This window comes from Amblyraja radiata, chromosome 9 (genome assembly GCF_010909765.2).
Source record: "Amblyraja radiata isolate CabotCenter1 chromosome 9, sAmbRad1.1.pri, whole genome shotgun sequence".
Taxonomy (NCBI): domain Eukaryota; kingdom Metazoa; phylum Chordata; class Chondrichthyes; order Rajiformes; family Rajidae; genus Amblyraja; species Amblyraja radiata.
In genome coordinates, this window is record NC_045964.1 from 75,246,476 (window position 1) to 75,267,646 (window position 21,171).

The window sequence follows — 21,171 nt, forward strand, 5'->3', positions numbered from 1 at the left end:
CAGGTTCAGGTCCCGTATCTCCCTGTTCCTGCTCTCGCCAGCACGAGGAACTGGAAGCAAACCGGAGATAACAACCCTGGAGGTCCTGCTTTTCAGCATTTTTCCGAGCTCTCTAAAGTCACACTGCAGAATATTCATCCCCTTCATTCCGACATCGTTTGTGCCGACATGCACTACCACTTCCGGATGTTCACCTTCGCCCTTGAGGATTTTCTGCACTCTGTCCGTGACATCCTGGATCCTGGCACCAGGAAGGCAGCACACCATCCTCGCATCCCGTCTGTTGCCGCAGAAACCCCTGTCCGTACCTCTCACAATGGAGCCTCCCACTACAATGGCGTTGCCTGCCTTAGGCCTTTTTGGTTTTGGCTCAACAGCTTTGTGTCATCTGCCAAATTGCTAATGTTACGTTTAATTCCTTCATCTAAATCATTAATGCAAATAGCTGCGGTCCCAGCACCAAGCCTTTCGGCACCCCACTAGTCACTGCCTGCCATTCTGAAAGGGACCTGTTAATGCCTACTCTTTGTTACCTGTCTGCCAACCAATTTTCTCTTCATGTCAGCACTCTACCCCCAATACCATGTGCTCTAATTTTGTCCACTAATCTCCTTAGTGGGACCTTACCAAATGCTTTCTGAAAGTCCAGGTACACTACATCCACTGGCTCGCCCTTGTCCATTTTCTTAGTTACATCCTCAAAAACTTCCAGAAGATTAGTCAAGCATGATTTCCCCTTCGCAAATCCATGCTGACTTGGACCAATCCTGTTACTGCAATCGAGGCCCCATAGCAGAAGCGTCCATGTGGCAGGGCTGGAAACTGGAAGTATCCCGAGCTAATTCTGCTGCCACCATCATCTACTGCAACAAGTGACGGCTCCCACTGATTGTCGCCGGAAACCTGCCTTTTCAGGATGGACGATGACAGCGATGTCAACATTTGAAACATGGAAGATGGACACGAAAAAACTACTGCTATCCTAATGTGCCGCTATTACATCATTAATAATCGACTCCAGCATCTTCCCCACCATTGATATCAGGCTAACGTCTATAATTCTCTGCTTTCTCTCTCCCTCCTTTCTTGAAAAGTAGGATAACATTAATTACCCTCCATGGGTAATTAATGTCATATGCTGTCATATGCTGAGAGAATGGAGCAGCCGGGCTTGTATACTCTGGAATTAAGAAGGATGAGAGGGATTCTTATTGAAACATATAAGATTATTAAGGGTTTGGACACGCTAGAGGCGGGAAACATGTTCCCGATGTTGGTGGTCCGCTTTCAGACTAACAAAGGCTATGACCATATTGGAGGAATTTCTGGACTTGCTTCTGAGCCACGCTCGTATATTGTTAGAGCCGATGGCGGCACCTACAGACGCAGCAGATACCATCGTCTGCCTGTGAATGAACCGGTTCCTCCTCCGTACTCGCCGGATCGTACAAGTTCATTTCAATCTGTATCTAGTGGCACTCGCATGCTCTTGCCAGTACAACAATCCATGCCTATTCCATCTTCGCCTGTGCCACAGTCTCCCGCTTCGTCTCCAGGGATGTTGGTCCAGTCTCCCTCGGCGGTAAAGTCGCCTGCTTTTTCTCATGGTTTTTAACGTACACGTGCTGGTCGTGCTGGTCGTGTTTGCAGGCCGGTTGTTTAATTGCTGTATTTAAGTCCTTGGGGTTGATACAAATCTGTATCTCATCTTTATTCTTCTTAGTAGCAACAACCATTGTGGAGACCCAGTCTGGGGGTTCAGTTACAGGAGTAATCACTCCGAGAGCCACCATTCTGTTAAGTTCACTTTGGACACGATCCCACATAGCGTGGGGACTCTTGTGAGCCAGACGAACAACTGGGATTGCCTCAGGGTCAATAGTAATTGTGTATCTCACAGGCAACCTGCCAAGCTTTTCGTTAATTAAATCCTTGTATTGTGTTAAAATGTGATGTGTAAAATCACAGCCTATAGTCAGTGGACAGACAGAAGGGCTGAAAGAAATCAAACCCATGTCATGGCATGCATCGGCACCCAGTATGGATGGTACCTTCTCGCGTACCACGTAAAAATCCAGGATGTGGTCACATGAGTTGAGACGGCAACGTAACTTTACTTGGCCGATAGGGTGTAGACGAGAACCATTAAACGAGACAAGTGATGCAGTTGGATGAGTTAACGTTTCTGTGTTTTTCAGCTTTTGGAAGACAGCCAAAGATATTGCATTACAACGTGCCCCAGTCGACCTTGAGAAAAAGGGTTTTGCCATTGATGAATAATGTGACCTTGGGATCTAGCTTGTGCACTGAGCCAAACAAAGCATTTACTTCAATCTCTATGCTATCACCATTTGTTTGTACATCCATGGAACCAAGTGTGCGAACTCGGAGTTTGAACATTCATCATGGCTTAGCGAGTTGACAGACTGTTTCATTTGAAATCTGTTACTGCGTGAACAACAGCATTTGACGAAATGGTTTCTTATATTGCAGAATCAACAGAGTTTTCCATAAGCATGGCACCGTTCGCCAACTGCAATATGTGAACCCCCTCAGTTAAATGAATTAGCAATCCACCATGAGTTATCAGCTGGCCCCTGTGATGAGCGAGCAGGAGTTTGATGAGACTAGCTGGCCGCATTAACTTCACGAGCAGCAAAGTGTCCAAGCATGACTGTGAGCATTAGTTAGTTCAGCTATGCAACAGCGGTTTTCAACAGCCGCTAAGGTCAGGTCAACCCCCTGCAATAATTCATCGCCTAATTTATCATTCAATATGCCATGTATTAAGCGATCTCATACAAGACTATCTGGAATTTCTCTGAAATCGCATCGACTAGCAACATGCTTCAATGCATTAACATATAGCTCAACAGGTTCTCCTTGTTTTTGACACATTAAAAATTTTTTATGGCGTTCAATGCTCACACTAATTTGTAACTCACATAACTGCCGGAATTTACGTAGGAGACATTCAGGATCACGGCCAGACCATTAGCGTCAACATTAGCCGGTGCATAGTGAAATCTATCGGCACATCGAGCAGCCTCAGTGCCTGCCAAATTCAGGAGAATTGATGCACAAAGAGCAGGTTCAGCAGCAGGATATGTAGCATCAATGTAGATTGAGAAATCCTCATCAAATACACGCCATCGCTCTGCAAGATCTGCATCGAACACCAAAATCTCTGGCGTCCTGAGAGCAGAGGCCATATCCATAAAAACAACAAAACAACAAACTAAGATAAAAACAATAGAATCAATTGAGGAGTGAGTCCTTACACTCTGACACCATGTTGATTAATGTCCTTATAACAACAGTAACCTCACACCATGATAAGGATTCATAGGCTTTATTAACTACACCGCAAACACAACTTCTCTCTTACGTGTTCTACTTATACTAAAGGAATGCAACAGAAAAGCTAGTGGGCGTAACTACACATACATGACTCATAACATGAGCCACTAATCTACAGCCCTGACCTCACATCTACCTCATTGGAGACCTTTGAACTATTGGACTTTATCAGACTTTATCTTGCACAAAATGATATCCCCTGTATTCTGTATCTCTACACTGTGAACAGCGTGATTGTAATCATGTATAGTTATGTATGGTTAAGTAAACTAAACTAGGATGTTATCTAGGAATATATCTATAGGTCTCTTCTATACCCCATGACTCTACTCTCACTCCCCTTCCCCCCACTCATAACAAGGGCAGAGTCCCCCTACTCCTCACCTTCCACCCTACCAGCCGTCACATACAACAAATAATCCTCCATCATTTTCGCCACCTCCAACGTGATCCCATCACTTGCCACATCTTCCTATCTCCTCCCCTGTCTGCTTTCCACAGAGACCACTCCCTCCATAACTCCCTGGTCAATTTGTCCCTTCCCACCTGAACCACACCCTCTCCGGGTACTTTCCCTTGCAACCACAAGAAATGCTACACTTGTCGCTTTACCTCCACCCTTGACTCCAATCAAGGACCCAAGCAGTCTTTCCAGGTGCATCATATGCTGATGTGAACAGCACAAACCCTGATGATTACTTTGTATTGTGTAAGTCAGGCTCAGCATGTTGTGTCCAGCAGCCCAAATCTCTTTAGCATTTCCTTTGTCAGTGCACAATCATCCTTCACCAGACTCCTGTCCAATTGACAGAGATCTTCAGTCTCCCACCTGGTCCACATACGTACCTTCATCCACATGATGGCACCAGACAGGAAGATGTAATGGTGCAAGATGATGTAGAGGAGATTTTAGCACATTGCCAGAAGTTAAATACTGTAACTGAGGAAGGAATTGATGCACTAGGTTTTATTTCTTCAGTGCAGGGTAGGATGTGAACAGATTTACAAAGTAGATAACTAAAGGAGATAGATTGAGGTTGACAAAACATGCTGCATTGATTTAATGTGTGGTACCCAGATGGTGGTGAATGGCTGGCATTCCCTGCCCTATTGGAAGTAGAAATGCTCATCACATCTCAACAGTACAGGTGTGTACTTGAAAGCCCTCACCTAAAGATTTATTGTGTCGGGAATAGGTTGACTGTGCTTACACCCAGTACAGATAGAATGGACTAAATATGAGTGCGCATGTTACACTTTCTATGGTGAAAGAACACAGTACAGCACAAGAACAGGCCCTTCAGCCCATGATGTATGTGCCCAACTTTATCTATTCCTATTCTTTATCTCCCTGCACATGAGCCATATCCTTCCATTCCCTGCATATCCATGTGCCTAAATAAAAGCTTCTTGAATGCCACTATTTTGCCTGCCTGCACCACCACCCCCTGCAGTGCATTACAGCCACTCACCTCACTCTGTGTATAAAAGAACTTGCCCCATCCATCTCCTATAAACTTTCTCCCACTCAGCTTCAAGCGATTTAACTAGAATGTGATTTTTCCATCCTACTGTCTGCCTCTCATAAGTATCAATGTTTTGTTGTAATTCTTGTTTCCATGGCTGGGAAAGATCATGCCTGCATCTACCCGTCAAACCTCAATGTCATATTTCAGGCAGATCAGCTCCCATTCCGTTGAGTTCCAGGGGATAAATGTCTGGTGTATTGGCTCTCACTGTCCTCCACACTCCCCTTTACACCATTGCCCAGCAGTGATATCCTTCCCTGCACAGGCTGGGACAGTTTGTTGTACATTTCCTCAGTTTTAGTTTGAGGTGCGGTGTGGAAACAGGCCTTTCATCCCATCGAGCCCATGCCGCCCAGGGATCACCCTGTACACGAGCACTAGGGACAATTAACATATAAACCTTACGTCTTTGTAGTGTGGCAGGAAACTGGAGCCCCCAGAGAAAACCCACGTGGTCACGGAGAGAACGTATAAACTCTGTACAGACAGCACCCGTAGTCAGGATGGAACCCGGGTCTCTGGTGCTGTAGGGCAGCAACTCTACTGCTGCCTGGTGGCAGCTCATTTTGTTGTACTATTTAAATGTGAGTTAAAATTTTATCAGGAAAAATGTACATAATTAATTGCTGATTTTTACTAACAATTATCGTTAGGGGGATGGGGGGGGGGGAAGAGACACTAAACCCATGATATCATGGGTTATATAAAACAAATAATGTGCTAACTCTATTTTGAGTTCTCTAGGACGTTAATTGCTCAATCTAACCTTACCTGTTCACAATATGAGTTTGTTATTAATTGTTTTGTGGTGTTTAAATGCATCAACGATTTGAATTGAGTGTGGATTTGGACACGAGTTGATTTTATGAGTTTATTGTCAACATTACTTTTTTTAAATCTGCAACTCAAATTGTTAGAATCTTATCCCACTAAATCTGTTTTTATGTGTTTTTGGAAGGTGACATTTTCTGCCGTTTTTAAGTTTCTAAGTTTTACTTGAAGAATATGAAATGAATGCAGGTTGTAAAATCTCAATGGTATTACAACATAAAGATGCTGGTTAAAACATAGATCTTTGACATGCCCTCTTGTCCCCTGAGCCTCTAAGTGTTGTCTGATTCTGTGCGGTGCCACTGGAGAATTTGCCATTGGAGGCATTTTAGAAACGACACCGTTGTTATCAAAGATCATAGAGCGGGCCCCAACCCTCTATGATCTTTGGTTGTTATCAATGCCAAAATGAAGACTAGAATTGAGCTTTCTGTGGGGACAATGGGCAGGATTATTTACTCAGTGGGTAATTAGCAGGTAATTCAACAATAAATATCGAATGTGCCTTAAGATCTCAACTATTCCTGAACTACCTGCAAATGGTATGTCACCTACTAACAAATGACCGTGCAAATTTCTTGACATTGGAGGAAGAAGTGCATCAAATGAGCAAAGTTCAGAGGCCTTTTGCCAGTCGTGCAAGTTCCCTGTTACGCAGCAAAACTGAGGCCCCAGACTTGTGCAAAGACTGCTTCCATCATCATAGTATTTGTAGTGCAGCAGCGCGACTCACTGTTGCAGCGCCCCCTTCAGCCTGTCTGTCTTTTTTAAAAAAATTTGTATAGTTAAATGTATAGTTAAATGTAGTTGTTTGTGTTTTTTTAATACTGTTTTTAACTGTGTTTATGCGGGGGGCGGAACTTAAAACAATCTCTTCCCTGCACGGGAGATCAGCCCTTTTTCCTGTCGGGTCTCCGTTGTCTTTGGGGCCATGCACCGTGGAGCAGCCTCAAGCATGGGAAAATGAAATGGGATTGGCTATAACAAAAGAAAACTGGGAAGAAAGTCTACAACGAATACACCGGTGTTCATTAAACGCCAGACATATATTGATACAATTTAAAGTATTATATAGGTTACATTATTCGAAAACTAAATTAAATAGTATTTTTCCGAATCTCTCCGCTATTTGTGATAAGTGCAAGAAAGCAGAGGCAAATTTAATACATAGTTTCGTTACATGTCCTAAATTGAATTATTACTGGACAGAAATTTTTAAAGTTATTTCTGAAGTCATCAAAGTTAAATTGGACCCTAACCCAAAGCTAATAATATTTGGAATTCCGGATTTACATCTATCACTTACAGTAAATCAAAGAAATTTCTTTGATTACTGTTTGATAATTGGGAAAAAAATCATATTGAAATTTTGGAAGGGAACATTATCCCCCACAACCAAAATGTGGGCAGCAGAGATGATGGAGACGTTACATCTGGAAAGAATTAGATTTGTCCTATTGGACAAGTATAATTCTTTTGAACAGATATGGTCTCCATATATACAGTATTTAGAGAAGTAGCTGTTCTTGGCAACACAGCTCGGCGTGCACCCTGCGGGATTTGGTGAGAATAATTCATTTTTATATTGGAATTAACATATATGTCTTTATTGATACTATCACTTGTAGTAGTGTTATTAACAATACATATTGTGGTTTTTCATTTTTTTTTTTTTTTTTTTTTTTTTTTTTTTTTTTTTCGTTTCTCTTTTCTTTCTTATATATAATCAAATTATTATTTAATCACTCTCTTAATGATTTATAACTGTTCTATTCTTTTTCTATCATTATTTCTAAAAAAAATAGTAGATAAGTATTACTAGTGTTTTACTTAATGCAAATTGAATTAATTTGATATAAAGTTGTTTGAAGCATTGTAATTGATTACCTTTAATAAAAAAATATATTAAAAAAAAAAAAAGATCTCAACTATTCCTGAACTACCTGCAAATGGTATGTCACCTACTAACAAATGACCGTGCAAATTTCTTGACATTGGAGGAAGAAGTGCATCAAATGAGCAAAGTTCAGAGGCCTTTTGCCAGTCGTGCAAGTTCCCTGTTACGCAGCAAAACTGAGGCCCCAGACTTGTGCAAAGACTGCTTCCATCATCATAGTATTTGTAGTGCAGCAGCGCGACTCACTGTTGCAGCGCCCCCTTCAGCCTGTCTGTCTTTTTAAAAAAAATTTGTATAGTTAAATGTAGTTGTTCGTGTTTTTTTAATACTGTTTTTAACTGTGTTTATGCGGGGGGCGGAACTTAAAACAATCTCTTCCCTGCACGGGAGATCAGCCCTTTTTCCTGTCGGGTCTCCGTTGTCTTTGGGGCCATGCACCGTGGAGCAGCCTCCAACCGGAATTGTAGATCAGTGCATGCTCCTTTAACATAGTGACCTCACCACTACTAACCACGCCCCATTGTCTCCTGTATAATTGTAGCTTCCCCGCCTCTAGCTCTCTCTCTAGTCCCAGTGATGACCACGGACAGCTAGGGCACAATGTATGTAGTGAATGAATAAAGATACTTGGTAAGAGACTTTGTGTGTTGGATCAAGTTCTTTTACATGGTGTCAGCGCGGTAGACTTGCGTCTCCTGTTTATCGGTTTTATTTTATTAGTTGTTTCTCCCAGTTGTTTCCCCACCTTTACATTTAATATGGCTAGCTCGTTCCGTCGTCCTGACAAGCTCATTTTTGACGCGGACATCGTGCACCGCTGGACTGTCTTCCAGCGCAACTATGAACATTACATCGCTATTGCTCATCCTGGTGTATCTCCTGCGGTACAGGCTCACATGCTCCTCAACCTGGCTGGTCCGGAGGCTATGGAACATTATGCAGCGTTCGACTTCGACCCTCCGGAAGACCGCAATGACCCGGTATGTCTCATGGCCAAATTTAATGCCCTATGTGACATTCCCACAAATAACATAATTGAGCGCTTTAAGTTTTTCTCAAGACGTCAGGTTCCCGGTGAGCACATTGACGCTTACATTGGTTCTTTGCGTCATTTGGCTCGGAGGTGCCGCCTCGAAGCTATTATAACTGACGAATTGATCAGGGACGTCCTGGTATACGGTCTCCTAAACTCAAAGCTGCGCGAAGATTTACTAATGAAACCCGACCTCTCGCTAAAGGATGCCATGCATTCTGCTCGTATGGCCTCTGCTGTCGGCTCCGTTTCCCACCCACAGTCCCAGGACATCAACTTCACCGGTACCGTGGGCCGCCGGCGGATCAATAGCCCGCCTCACCCGTTCTCGCCCGCTTCTCCCGCTAAGGTCACCCCTCGTCGTTGCCCGAATTGTAATTTCTCCTCGCACCAGAACAACGTTTGCCCGGCGCTGGGTAAGACTTGCAACTCTTGCGGGAAACTTAACCATTTTTCGTCAGCCTGCCGTTCTCGTGGGAAACCGATCCCCGCTCCTAGAAGGAGTCTAAACATTCTTGCGGACACTGATAGCGCGCCTGGTTCCCAGTACCAACCAGAACTCCCTGATTCAGATACGATTTCCTCCCATGGTGATCCGACTGTGTTTTCGCTCCTGGGTGCACCTGGCCCGATAACGGATCCCTCAATACATGTTATTGTTAATGGACACTCCTTCTCGGCCAAGGTCGATACTGGTGCTTTTGCAAACATTATGTCTGTTCGCCTCTTCAAAAAGATAAGTTTGGGTGAGAGAGTGCTTCCCGATAGCTCCCGCCTACATGCCTATGGGGGAGGTGTTCTGGTCGCAGTGGGGAAGGCCACTGTTATCTGCACTGTTCTCAAGACCTCTCGGCCCCTCACTTTTTTCCTGCTGGACTCTGATAACGTCACCCTGCTGGGCGCCCGTGCATGCCAGGACTTGGGCTTGGTCTCTTTTCACCGCGATGTCCACCTGGTGCAGGCCCCCATGAACCCCCTGATAGAGTATCCTGACCGTTTCGATGACATTCTGGGCAAGCTGCCCTGTGCCTATAAAATCGTTGTTGACCCGGGGGTCGACCCGGTCGTTAGACCGGCCCACCGGGTGTCTTTTGCCATGAAGGGCCGCGTGGAGTCCACACTTCGTGATATGGTTTCCACTGGCATTCTCAGAGAGGTGAGCGCACCCACCCTGTGGGTCTCCACCATGGTCGTTGCTGCCAAGAAAGATGCGAGCGAGATCAGGATCTGCATCAACCCGAAGGACCTGAACCTTGCTATCCAGCGCCCACACTACCCCATGCGGACGGTGGAGGACGTCGCTGCACAGGTTGGTCCTGCTACTGTCTTCTCGGTCTTAGATGCCAAGAGCTCCTTTTGGCAGATACCTCTGGATGAACATTCGTCTTATTTAACCACCTTCAGCACACCTTTCGGCAGGTTTCGTTTTCTTCGCATGCCCTTCGGGATCAACTCAGCGAGTGAGGTTTTCCAGCGGACCATGGAACAGCTGTTTGCCGGGTTGCCATGTGCTATTATTGTCGATGACATTCTGGTATACGGGAAGGACGTCGCTGAGCACGACCTGCACCTACGCCAAGTCCTGGACCGGGCCCGTGAGATTAATCTCAAGCTCAACCCGAAGAAGTGTCGGTTCCGCGTTCAGGAGGTCACGTACGTGGGCCACGTTTTCACGGCCAGTGGACTAAAGCCAGACCCCCAGAAAACTGCTGCGGTCACCGAAATGCCTGCTCCCACCGACGTGCCCGGCCTGCAGCGATTTCTGGGCATGGTCAACTACCTGGGTAAGTTCATATCCGAACTCAGCGAACTGAGTGCCCCTCTGAGGGAGCTAATCAAAAAGGACAATGCCTGGGTCTGGCTACCGCATCACCAGTCGGCATTCGTAGCCCTGAAGTCCAGGCTCGCTCGCACCCCGACTTTAACGTATTTTGACCTGAACAGACCAATCGTCCTCACCTGCGATGCTTCTCGGTTCGGACTCGGTGCTGCCTGCCTGCAGCTCCAGGACAATCGGCAGCTGCCTGTTTCCTATGCCTCTCGCACCATGACCCCTGCTGAGCAGCGCTACGCTCAGATCGAGAAGGAGCTCCTTGCAGTGGTTTTCGCATGCTCCAAATTCAAAGACTACATTTTGGGCAACACTTTCACCATTGAAACGGACCACCAGCCGCTGGTTTCTATTTTGAACAAGCCTATCCATGCGGCCTCCTCGCGGTTGCAGCGAATGATGCTGCAGCTCCAACGATACATTCAACATTGTGTACCGCAAGGGCAAGGAAATGTTCGTGGCCGACACATTGTCCCGTGCGCCGCTCCCTTCCGTTGCCCGTCATCCATACGAATCGTCTGACCTGATGGTACTGAACGTTAACATTGTTCCCTCTTGGCAGATGCAGTCCCTGGTCGAACACACTGCCGCTGATCCCGCACTACAACAGCTTGCGGGCGTCATCCGCCGTGGCTGGCCTGACCGACGCTCTTCTCTACCGGCCGGTGCCGTGCCCTACTTCCTGGTTCGGGACGAATTGGTGCTGCACAGCGGAGTGGTGGTGAAGGGCCACAAGGTCGTGGTGCCGGACGCTCTGCGTGACCACTACTACCAAACCGCACACAGCGGTCACCCCGGGGTGGAGGCCACTTTGTCCCGGGCCCAGGCTCAGTTTTTCTGGCCTGGCATGATTCCGGAGATTCGTGACAGGGTCTCCGCCTGTGCTGCCTGCAACAGCCTACTGCCTCATCAACAACGCCAACCTCTCATGCAGCAGCCGGCTCCAGAGCTGCCGTGGATGGCTGTCGCCACTGACATTTTCGAATGGCGTGGCAAACACTTCCTGGTCCTGGTGGACTCCTACTCTAGCTGGTTCGAGGTGGACCAGCTGCCCTCCCTCACGTCTGTTGCCGTCATCGGGAAGCTTCGCCGCCACTTTTCTACCTTTGGCTCCCCGGTGACTCTCCAATCCGACAATGGCGGGCAGTTTTCCAGCGCTGAGTTCGCCGCTTTCGCCGCCCTATGGAACTTTCGCCACATCACCAGCAGCCCCGAGTACCCGCAGAGCAACGGCCTTGCGGAGCGCGCTGTCCGCAGTGCCAAGGAACTGCTGGAACATTGCCGTCTGTCCCATTCGGACTTCCATCTTGCCCTCCTCAACCTCCGCAACATTTCCCGGGACCCCGCACTTGGTTCGCCTGCCCAGCGCCTCATGTCCCACACCACTAGACCCCCTCTCCCGGTTTCTCAGCAATCTCTAACACCCGCTGTCCTAAGCCCTGCCGCTGTCAAGGATCGCATCATCGAGAAACAGGTCATCCAAAAGCGCTCCTTTGATAAGTCTTCCCGATTACTTCCCCGTCTGTTCCCGGGCCAGGTTGTTCGGATGATGTCCACCTCCGGTCATCACCGGCTGGCCGTTGTCGTTGGCAATGCCGACTCTCCACGGTCCTACCTGGTTAATTACGAGGGCACCGTGTACCGTCGGACACGCCAGCACCTGCTGCTTGTCAACGAGCCTTCTCCGCCTCCCGCGGACCCGTTTTCGCCGCCTGTTCATTCCCCGCCGCCTGCCCAGCCCCCGCCGCCAGTACGTTCTCCGCCGCCTGCGGCTGCTCCTGCCCCTGTCACTCCTCGCATGCCACGGACCCTTCCCTCTCAGCTCATGGTGCCCAGCCCGCACGGTCCCCCTTCTCCTCCTTCACCTGCTGTGGATCCCGTTCCGTCGCCTTGCCCTCCTCCTCCACCTGGGCTTTCATCTCCCGGTTCCCCCATCTCTGTCCCTGCACCCGTTCCGGTTGCTCCTGCGGTGGAAGGGGAAGGCGGGTTGCGCACCCGCTCCGGGCGTTTGGTCAAGCCGCCTGTCCGGTACGGAGTGGGCGAGTAGTCTGCTTCATTATGTTTTCCAACTGTTTCTGGTTTGCCTCTAGCGTATGAGCCGTGGTCGCTTTGTTTCCAAGAGAAAGGATGTAGATCAGTGCATGCTCCTTTAACATAGTGACCTCACCACTACTAACCACGCCCCATTGTCTCCTGTATAATTGTAGCTTCCCCGCCTCTAGCTCTCTCTCTAGTCCCAGTGATGACCACGGACAGCTAGGGCACAATGTATGTAGTGAATGAATAAAGATACATGGTAAGAGACTTTGAGTGTTGGATCAAGTTCTTTTACAGGAATGACCTGGGGGCTCCAGTCGCGGAGCCTGCGGAGCCTCGGAGCGTGGGGAGCGGTGGTGGCTCGCTGTTGGGGCCCGACCCCGGTGCACGGAGGCTCCAGCTGCAGCCGCAGGTCCGGTGGACTGGAACATCGGGAGCCTGGTGGGAGACCGCTTTTTGGAGCTCCCGCAACGCAACTTCTCCAGCCCGTGTCGCGGGGTTGGAACGACCCGGAGCGGGGCCGTACATCGCCCAGCGCAGCTTTAATGGCCGCGGGACATTCGAACGACTGCCGGGGGCTCCAACTTTGTGACTTTTGGGCCGGGAGCGGGTCCGTACATCGCCCGGCGCGGCCTAAAATGGCCGTGGGACTTACCACCTCCCGCCTGGGGCTTCAACATCGGGAGAAAAATGGTGCAGGGGAGAGAAAAGACTTTGCCTTCCATCACAGTGAGGAGGAGATTCACTGTGATGGATGTTTGTGTAAATTGAATTGTCTGTGTGTCTTGTAGGAATTGTCTGTTTGTATGGCTGTGGAAACTGAATTTCGTTTGAGCCTCGCTGAGGTTCAAATGACATGTAATAAATATTCATATTCATATTCATAGGTAGACAAAAATGCTGGAGAAACTCAGCAGGTGAGGCAGCATCTATGGAGCGAAGGAAATAGGCAACGTTTGGGGTCGAGACCCTCCTTCCATCATCCTGTTCACTCGCAGCATCTACTTTTGTTCTCTGAACGTGGTACAGATTGTGGACTTGCTATTGGAGAAACATTGTTGAGTTGGTGGTGTAACTCCACAGGCCATGATGGAATAGGTGAATCCTTGGGTCCATGGATGAAGTGCTAATCAAAGGGATTATTTATTCTAGAAACATAGAAAAATAGGTGCATTTGGCCCTTCGAGCCAGCACCACCATTCAATATGATCATGGCTGATCATCTAAAACATGGGTTCCCAACCTGGGGTAAATTTCGCCTACCCAGGGGGTCGATTTGTTGATTGTGGATTTGTACATATTTGTTCTCATTGACTGACTGTGTTTGGTTCTGGTATGCCGGAAAGACATTCTTGCCATAGATGGAGTATGCCATCGGTGGCCGATTAGGAAAAGAGGAGATGCAACGAGACCTGGGTGTCATGGTACACCAGTCATTGAAAGTAGGCATGCAGGTGCAGCAGGCAGTGAAGAAAGCGAATGGTATGTTAGCATTCATAGCAAAAGGATTTGAGTATAGGAGCAGGGAGGTTCTACTGCAGTTGTACAGGGTCTTGGTGAGACCACACCTGGAGTATTGTGTACAGTTTTGGTCTCCTAATCTGAGGAAAGACATTCTTGTACAGAGAAGGTTTACCAGACTGATTCCTGGGATGTCAGGACTTTCATATGAAGAAAGACTGGATAGACTCGGCTTGTACTCGCTAGAATTTAGAAGATTGAGGGGGGATCCTATAGAAACTTCAAAATTCTTAAGGGGTTGGACAGGCTAGATGCAGGAAGATTGTTCCCGATGTTGAGGAAGTCTAGAACAAAGGGTCACAGTTTAAGGATAAGGGGGAAGTCTTTTAGGACCGAGATGAGAAAATCATTTTTCACACAGAGAGTGGTGAATCTGTGGAATTCTCTGCCACAGAGCTAGTTGAGGCCAGTTCATTGGCTATATTTAAGAGGGAGTTAGATGTGGCCCTTGTGGCTAAAGGGATCAGGGGGTATGGAGAGAAGGCAGGTACAGGATACTGAGTTGGATGATCAGCCATGATCATATTGAATGGCGGTGCAGGCTCGAAGGGCTGAATGGCCTACTCCTGCACCTATTTTCTATGTTTCTATGTTTCTATGTAGTATCAATTGCACCACATTATATATTCAAGTCCTTGTGACTCATGGATAAAATGTTAGCAACCAAGTCAAGCTGAAATTTGAAAGACACTGCAATACTTACAAATACAAATATATAGTCAACAATTTGACATCAGTTTTGTTTTAACGCAAGATTGTTCAATAGTTTGAAATGAGGCCAGATACATAGTCGTTTATGCTTAAAAATGTATCAGCTATTTTGGTTTAAATTCATAAGCCCCTTTAAAGCATTAAAGATTTACACAACTGCGTCAAGATTGATGCACCGTGGAAAACTAATGTGCTTGATTACATTTCCTGCGATGTACTGTTCTATGTCTCTTGAAAATTACTTACAAGAGTGACTGCCATCCACTCGATTGGTCAGGGAAGGCACAACATAGCTTCCATTTATTCTCTTCCAATCGAAAGAGGTTTCTTTACTTGAACAACTTTCAGATGAAACCCTCACAAAACTGGTTTGCTCTCTCAGTCGCCTTTCTTGTTCTTCTATTTCCTAAAGATGAAGAGAGTAAATCAACAATACAAAATATCCTCTTTCTAAAACCCCAAATGAAGTAACTCTTAAGCTCTTCAGAAAGTACGGCCTGCTTTGTGAAAGCAGGCAGATAGGAGACCACACCTAAACAGACTATTACCAAACATTACAATGCTTCTTTGCCTTTCATCTATGAACTGAAGTTAAATTAGTGCACTCAAGGGATAACCACATCACTATTGACCAAAGATCTTATAGCGGAGCTATAAGATCTTTGCTATTGACATGCCAATTATCATCAGCTGGTAAAGATTCTGTTACACATCTAGCCAAATGGAAGTCAGCAATTCCACAGGCTCACTGAAGATGACATGCAACAAGATGTCATCAGGAAGGACTGACCAATGCAGCTAACGTTATTCAGCACGTTTCTGCAGCTAGTTTATGGGGGGAAAAGCGAATCAAAATGGTGTACTCCAAATCATGGGCTTTAGGGCAAAAACAGAATACTAACAGAACACCACAAGTCAAGCAGCATCTATGGATCTGTCTTCACTAAGGAGGACACAAACAATCTTCCTAATATAATAGTGGCCAGAGGATTTGGGGTGACGGAGGAACTGAAGGAAATCCACATTAGGCAGGAAATGGTGTTGGATAGACTGATGGGACTGAAGGCTGATAAATCCCCAGGGCCTGATGGTCTGCATCCCAGGAAGGAAGTGGCTCTAGAAATCGTGGATGCATTGGTGATAATTTTCCAATGTTCTATAGACTCAGGATTAGTTCCTATGGATTGGAGGGTAGCTAATGTTATCCCACTTTTTAAGAAAGGCGGGAGAGAGAAAACGGGGAATTATAGACCAGTTACCCTGACATCGGCGGTGGGGAAGATGCTGGAGTCAATTATAAAAGATGAGATAACCGCACATTTGGATAGCAGTAACAGGATCGGTCTGAGTCAGCATGGATTTACGAAGGGGAAATCATGCTTGACTAATCTTCTGGAATTATTTGAAGATGTAACTAGGAAAATGGACAAAGGAGAGTCAGTGGATGTAGTGTACTTGGACTTTCAGAAAGCATTTGAAAAGGTCCCACATAGGAGATTAGTGGGCAAAATTAGGGCACATGGTACAGTGGATAGAGTACTGACATGGATAGAAAATTGGTTGGCAGACAGGAAACAAAGAGTAAGGATTAACGGGTCCCTTTCAGAATGGCAGGCAGTGACTAGTGGGGTACCGCAAGGCTCGGTGCTGGGACCGCAGCTATTTACAATATACATCAATGATTTGGATGAAGGGATTCAAAGTAACAGTAAATTTGCAGATGACACAAAACTGGGTGACAGTGTGAATTGTGAGGAGGATGCTATGAGAATGCAGGGTGACTTGGACAGATTGGGGGAGTGGGCAGATGCATGGCAGATTAAGTTTAATGCAGATAAATGTGAGGTTATCCACTTTGGTAGCAAAAACGGGAAGGCCGATTACTATCTAAATGGCGTCAAGTTGGGTAAAGGGGAAGTACAACGGGATTTGGGGGTCCTAAATGTCCAGAGAGTTTTAGGCCATTTGGAAGAGTGGGCTGAAAGATGGCAGATGGAGTTTTATGCTGATAAGTGTGAGATGCTACATCTTGCAGGACAAATCAAAATAGGACGTACATGGTAAATGGTAGCGAATTGAGGAATGCAGTTGAACAGAGGGATCTAGGAATAACTGTGCATAGTTCCCTGAAGGTGGAATCTCATGTAGATAGGGTGGTAAAGAAAGATGTTGGTGTGCTGGCCTTTATAAATCAGAGCATTGAGTATAGAAGTTGGGATGTAATGTTAAAATTGTACAAGGCATTGGTGAGGCCATTTCTGGAGTATGGTGTACAATTTTGTTTGTCAAATTATAGGAAAGATGTCAACAAAATAGAGAGAGTACAAAGGAGATTTACTAGAATGTTGCCTGGGTTTCAGCACCTAAGTTACAGAGAAAGGTTGAACAAGTTATGTCTTTATTCTTTGGAGCGCAGAAGGTTAAGGGGGGACTTGATAGAGGTCTTTAAAATTATGAGAGGGATAGATCAAGTTGACGTGGATAAGCTTTTTCCATTGAGAGTAGGGAAGATTCAAACTAGAGGAAATGATTTGAGAATTAAGGGACAGAAGTTTAGGGGTAACATGAGGGGGAACTTCTTTACTCAGAGAGTGGTAGCTGTGTGGAATGAGCTTCCAGTGGAAGTGGTGGAGGCAGGTTCGATTTTATAATTTAAAAATAAATTGGATAAGTATATGGACGGGAAAGGAATGGAGGGTTATGGTCTGAGTGCAGGTAGATGGGACTAAGTGAGAGTAGGTGTTCGGCACGGACTAGAAGGGCCGAGATGGCCTGTTTCCGTGCTGTAATTGTTATATGGTTATATGGATATATGGAATGGCCTACTCCTCTACCTATTGAATCAGAATCAGATTATATTCGCCAAGTATGTTTTGCAACATACGAGGAATTTCACTGGCCAGGTCAGTCATACAATAAAAAGTAACAGATCACTCAAAAACACATTTTAACATGAACATCCACCACAGTGACTCCTACACATTCCTCATTGTGATGGAATGTGAAATAAAGTTTAAATCCTTCCCTTAGTTCTTCCTCGGTCGGGGGCCTCGAGCCCCCGTTGACGGGACGGTCTTGAGTCCCGTAGCCGGCTGTGTTCGGGCCCTACGCGTCGAGGCGTTCAGCTCCCACACCGGGGGGGATGTCAGCTCCCCCACGCCGGGCGATCAAACCTCGCGTCAGGGCTGGATGACCCTTCTGCGGCGTTGGAGCTCCCGACTAGACTCTCCCGAGACTGCGAGCCCTTGGTGGTAAGTCTGCAGGCCGCGGTGGGAGCGATCCCAGGCAAGGGATCCGCTCCGATGTTAAGTCCGCGCCCCGCGGTGGGGCTCAAGACAGTCTGAGGTGGCTCCCAGCTCCAGCGATGGTAGGCCGCAGAGCCCGGAGAATGTGATCCAAAAATCGATCACATCTCCGGGAAGGTAAGGACTTGAGAAAAAGTTTCCCCCGATCCCCCTCCCCCCCTCCCCTACATAAAACAAACCGAAGAACTTTAAAACAAACTTTAAACAGACGCTAAAAATAACAAAAAGGTGAAAAAGCGAGCGGGCTGCCGGCTGGGCTGGCCATCTCCCTGGTGCCCCCTGGTGATCTCTATTGTCTATTGTAATAAAAAGGAACTGCAAATGTTTATTTTCGTTTGGAAAATGGATAGGTGACGTGTCTGAAGAAGGCTTCCGACCTGATAACGTACCTATCCATTTTCCCCACAGTTACTGCCTGACCATTGATATTCACTGCTTCCTGTTTATTGATGTATCAGGCACACATTAAAGCAATGTCCTGATTTTGAAATTATCATCTGTGTATTCACTTCAGTTCTCTCTGTGTCCTCCACTCTTCTCTTGGCTAACAAGTCTAATCTGTGAATCACAAAGGAAAGGTTCATGGCTTTCTCATGGATAACACAATATTGTGGAAATTAGCAAGGCTGCTGGCAGGGACACTGAAGCTGTAATGACATTGTGCTCGGCCTCTCCATAAAAATAACCACTATGTCACTTTCACCATGTCCAAGCACGTACTCTGGACCGAGGCTTTGGCCACAAACTTCTCCATGCTCCTGCCCCTCTGTATCCAACCTCTGGTCCACTCACACATTGACCATTGATAATCACTGCTTCCAACAAAATACATCAAATACCATCCAATAGAATTTGCTGGTCACCCACAGGAAAAGGCTCAGGAGGAATGCAGTCCAGTTACCAACCCTCTCAATGATACGCTGGCCTTGTGAGCATGCTGATCTGTAGATAGACTTGGTGGATAACATTGACTTGGTCTCCAATGGGCATACAGCCATCCATCTTTCTGCCCATTGTATCTTCTGTTTAAAAAATAAATTAAATGTTCACTCTTCTACTCTGGAGCCTCTGTGTGCTGAATGTTTTGTGTGTCTACATACAAAGTAAATACCAGAGTGCATCCCTGTATTGCAGCAGCTCATCTAACAGAAATGGCACTTATGGAATTTGCAAACAGACAATTTGAGATACAGTATAAAAATTTGTTCTTGCAGAATACGTGAAGAGAAAATAAGTAAATAACAAGATGCAAAGGAAACATTTTTAGCCAATGTTTGAGAGTTTGCATAATGGACAATCGCGAAACATAACCACTCTAAATGGTGGTGTGTAGTATTTAAATAATTCATAAACAGCAGGGATCTCTGAAATGTGAAATTTACTGCATTTTTTCCTTGAATGTACAAATAGATGAAGGCGCTATTTTTGTACAACTTCCCTGTTAATTTAGGAAAAGTTGATTAGTAGCTTCTATAAATACATAATTATGCTTGAGTACAAGTTGCTAAAATGTGCAAACGGTTTCCTTTCCCTGATATTTTGCATTGCATTATATCTAACCTTTTTTCCAGTGCTCACCAGCAAATCAATAAGCCCCGAGTTGTCGTTCAGTCGATGGGCAGTTCAGGATGATGGATTCCTAGAAGTTTGGAAATATAGTGAGAGGGTCAGTAAGCTGACCAAGTCTTCCTTCGTAATGGGTCATTCCTTCATTTATAATTGGGTCAAATCTCATTTAAAGCAGTTTTGATGTATGCAAAACTTTTCCTATCCATAAAAATTAGTATATCAATAAAGTGAGTAATGTGTAGGTTTTCACTTGCAGATATTACATGTTGTGCCTAATTTATTTAGCACTAAATTTCCTTTGAAGGTTATAAGGCTTACAATGAGACTGAAATGCATGAAGCACAAGAGCTGGTGCTTTGGGGGAAGGGGGACAGAATCCTTGCTCCTGACTCTCGGACACTTGGGAAAAGCTTGGTGGATTTATCAACTCCTGCCTCCACTTAGCCTTGGAAAACCAAGTGTGCCGGCTTTAAATTTAAATTAGTCCAAAACTTGAGTGAGATTCAATTTATAACTGGACCTCATTTCTCCACTGTGATCATTCCAAAATATCCAAATCTGCTGCGTTTTGAGCAGCTTGGTCATGTGATGGGTGTAGAATTAGGTAATTCGGCCCATCACGTCTACTCCGCCATTCCATCATGGCTGACCTATCTCTTCCTTCTAACCCCATTCTCCTGCCTTCTCCCCGTTACCTCTGACACCTACACAATCGCGAATCTATCTCGGCCTTATCACTTTTGTTTTTTCTTATCTTTTTCCATTCCACGTCGGGCTCTAAGGAATTACAAATGATGATGTGTGCGCCAATTTCTTGTGAAAATAGTTCCACCTTGAAATAATTACTTTTCAAGAATTTGCATGTTAATCCTGTTAACATTTCCTTTGTATATGATGATTTTTTAAACTGCATTTTTTGCATGAATATTTTGTTGTTTAACCAAAATACTAAGATCCATAATTGCAAATAGAATTACCATGTGGCTGCAGTTATGAATTGTTGAATTGTTTTCTGGGGATAAGCAAGCTAGTTCTGTGAACCTTTCCTCACATCAGGTATCGCATTGCTAATATAGATTCTGCAGAATCTTGTTAACTAATATCCAATCATAATGAAAATGGATTTTATAAAAGTAAAATAGTTCTTTATTATTTTTTCCACATTCGGAAAGAAACCAAGGTATGCATTCTAATTGTAATTGAGAGAGACGAGTAGAAAGATGTTCCCCAGTTTTGAACACTTACAGAGAATTGGGTTGTGCTCTCTTCAGGGTAGGCTTTTAAAATTGAAGCTCTTTATCAGAACATGTTGCACTTTCCCTGTATATTTTGACATTGATCTGGTGGGATTAGTGAAGAAAGTTTTGTGTTGAAAGTTTAGAAATTAGGAATAATTGTGGAAAGGCTGAAATACTTATGTCAATGAAATAGGCTGAAATAGGGATGGTTGTGAATGGAGTGTAGGCGGGAGAAAGATTGGAACTATTAGTGAGAGAATGTAACTGTCACTCAACCTGTGAATCAATCCTACATCACACTACACATGC

The 21,171-nt window shown here is 45.6% G+C and overlaps 1 long non-coding RNA gene across 1 annotated transcript; it reads right to left on the reverse strand.

Moving 5' to 3' along the window:
* Positions 1 to 1,828: 1,828 nt before the first annotated feature.
* LOC116976612 lies at positions 1,829 to 18,744 on the reverse strand. The gene is made up of 3 exons (XR_004413002.1): positions 18,445 to 18,744; positions 14,997 to 15,156; positions 1,829 to 2,247 (listed from the first exon to the last, which is right to left on the reverse strand). It is a non-coding gene; the product is annotated as an uncharacterized LOC116976612 (long non-coding RNA).
* Between the last annotated feature and the right edge of the window lie 2,427 nt (positions 18,745 to 21,171).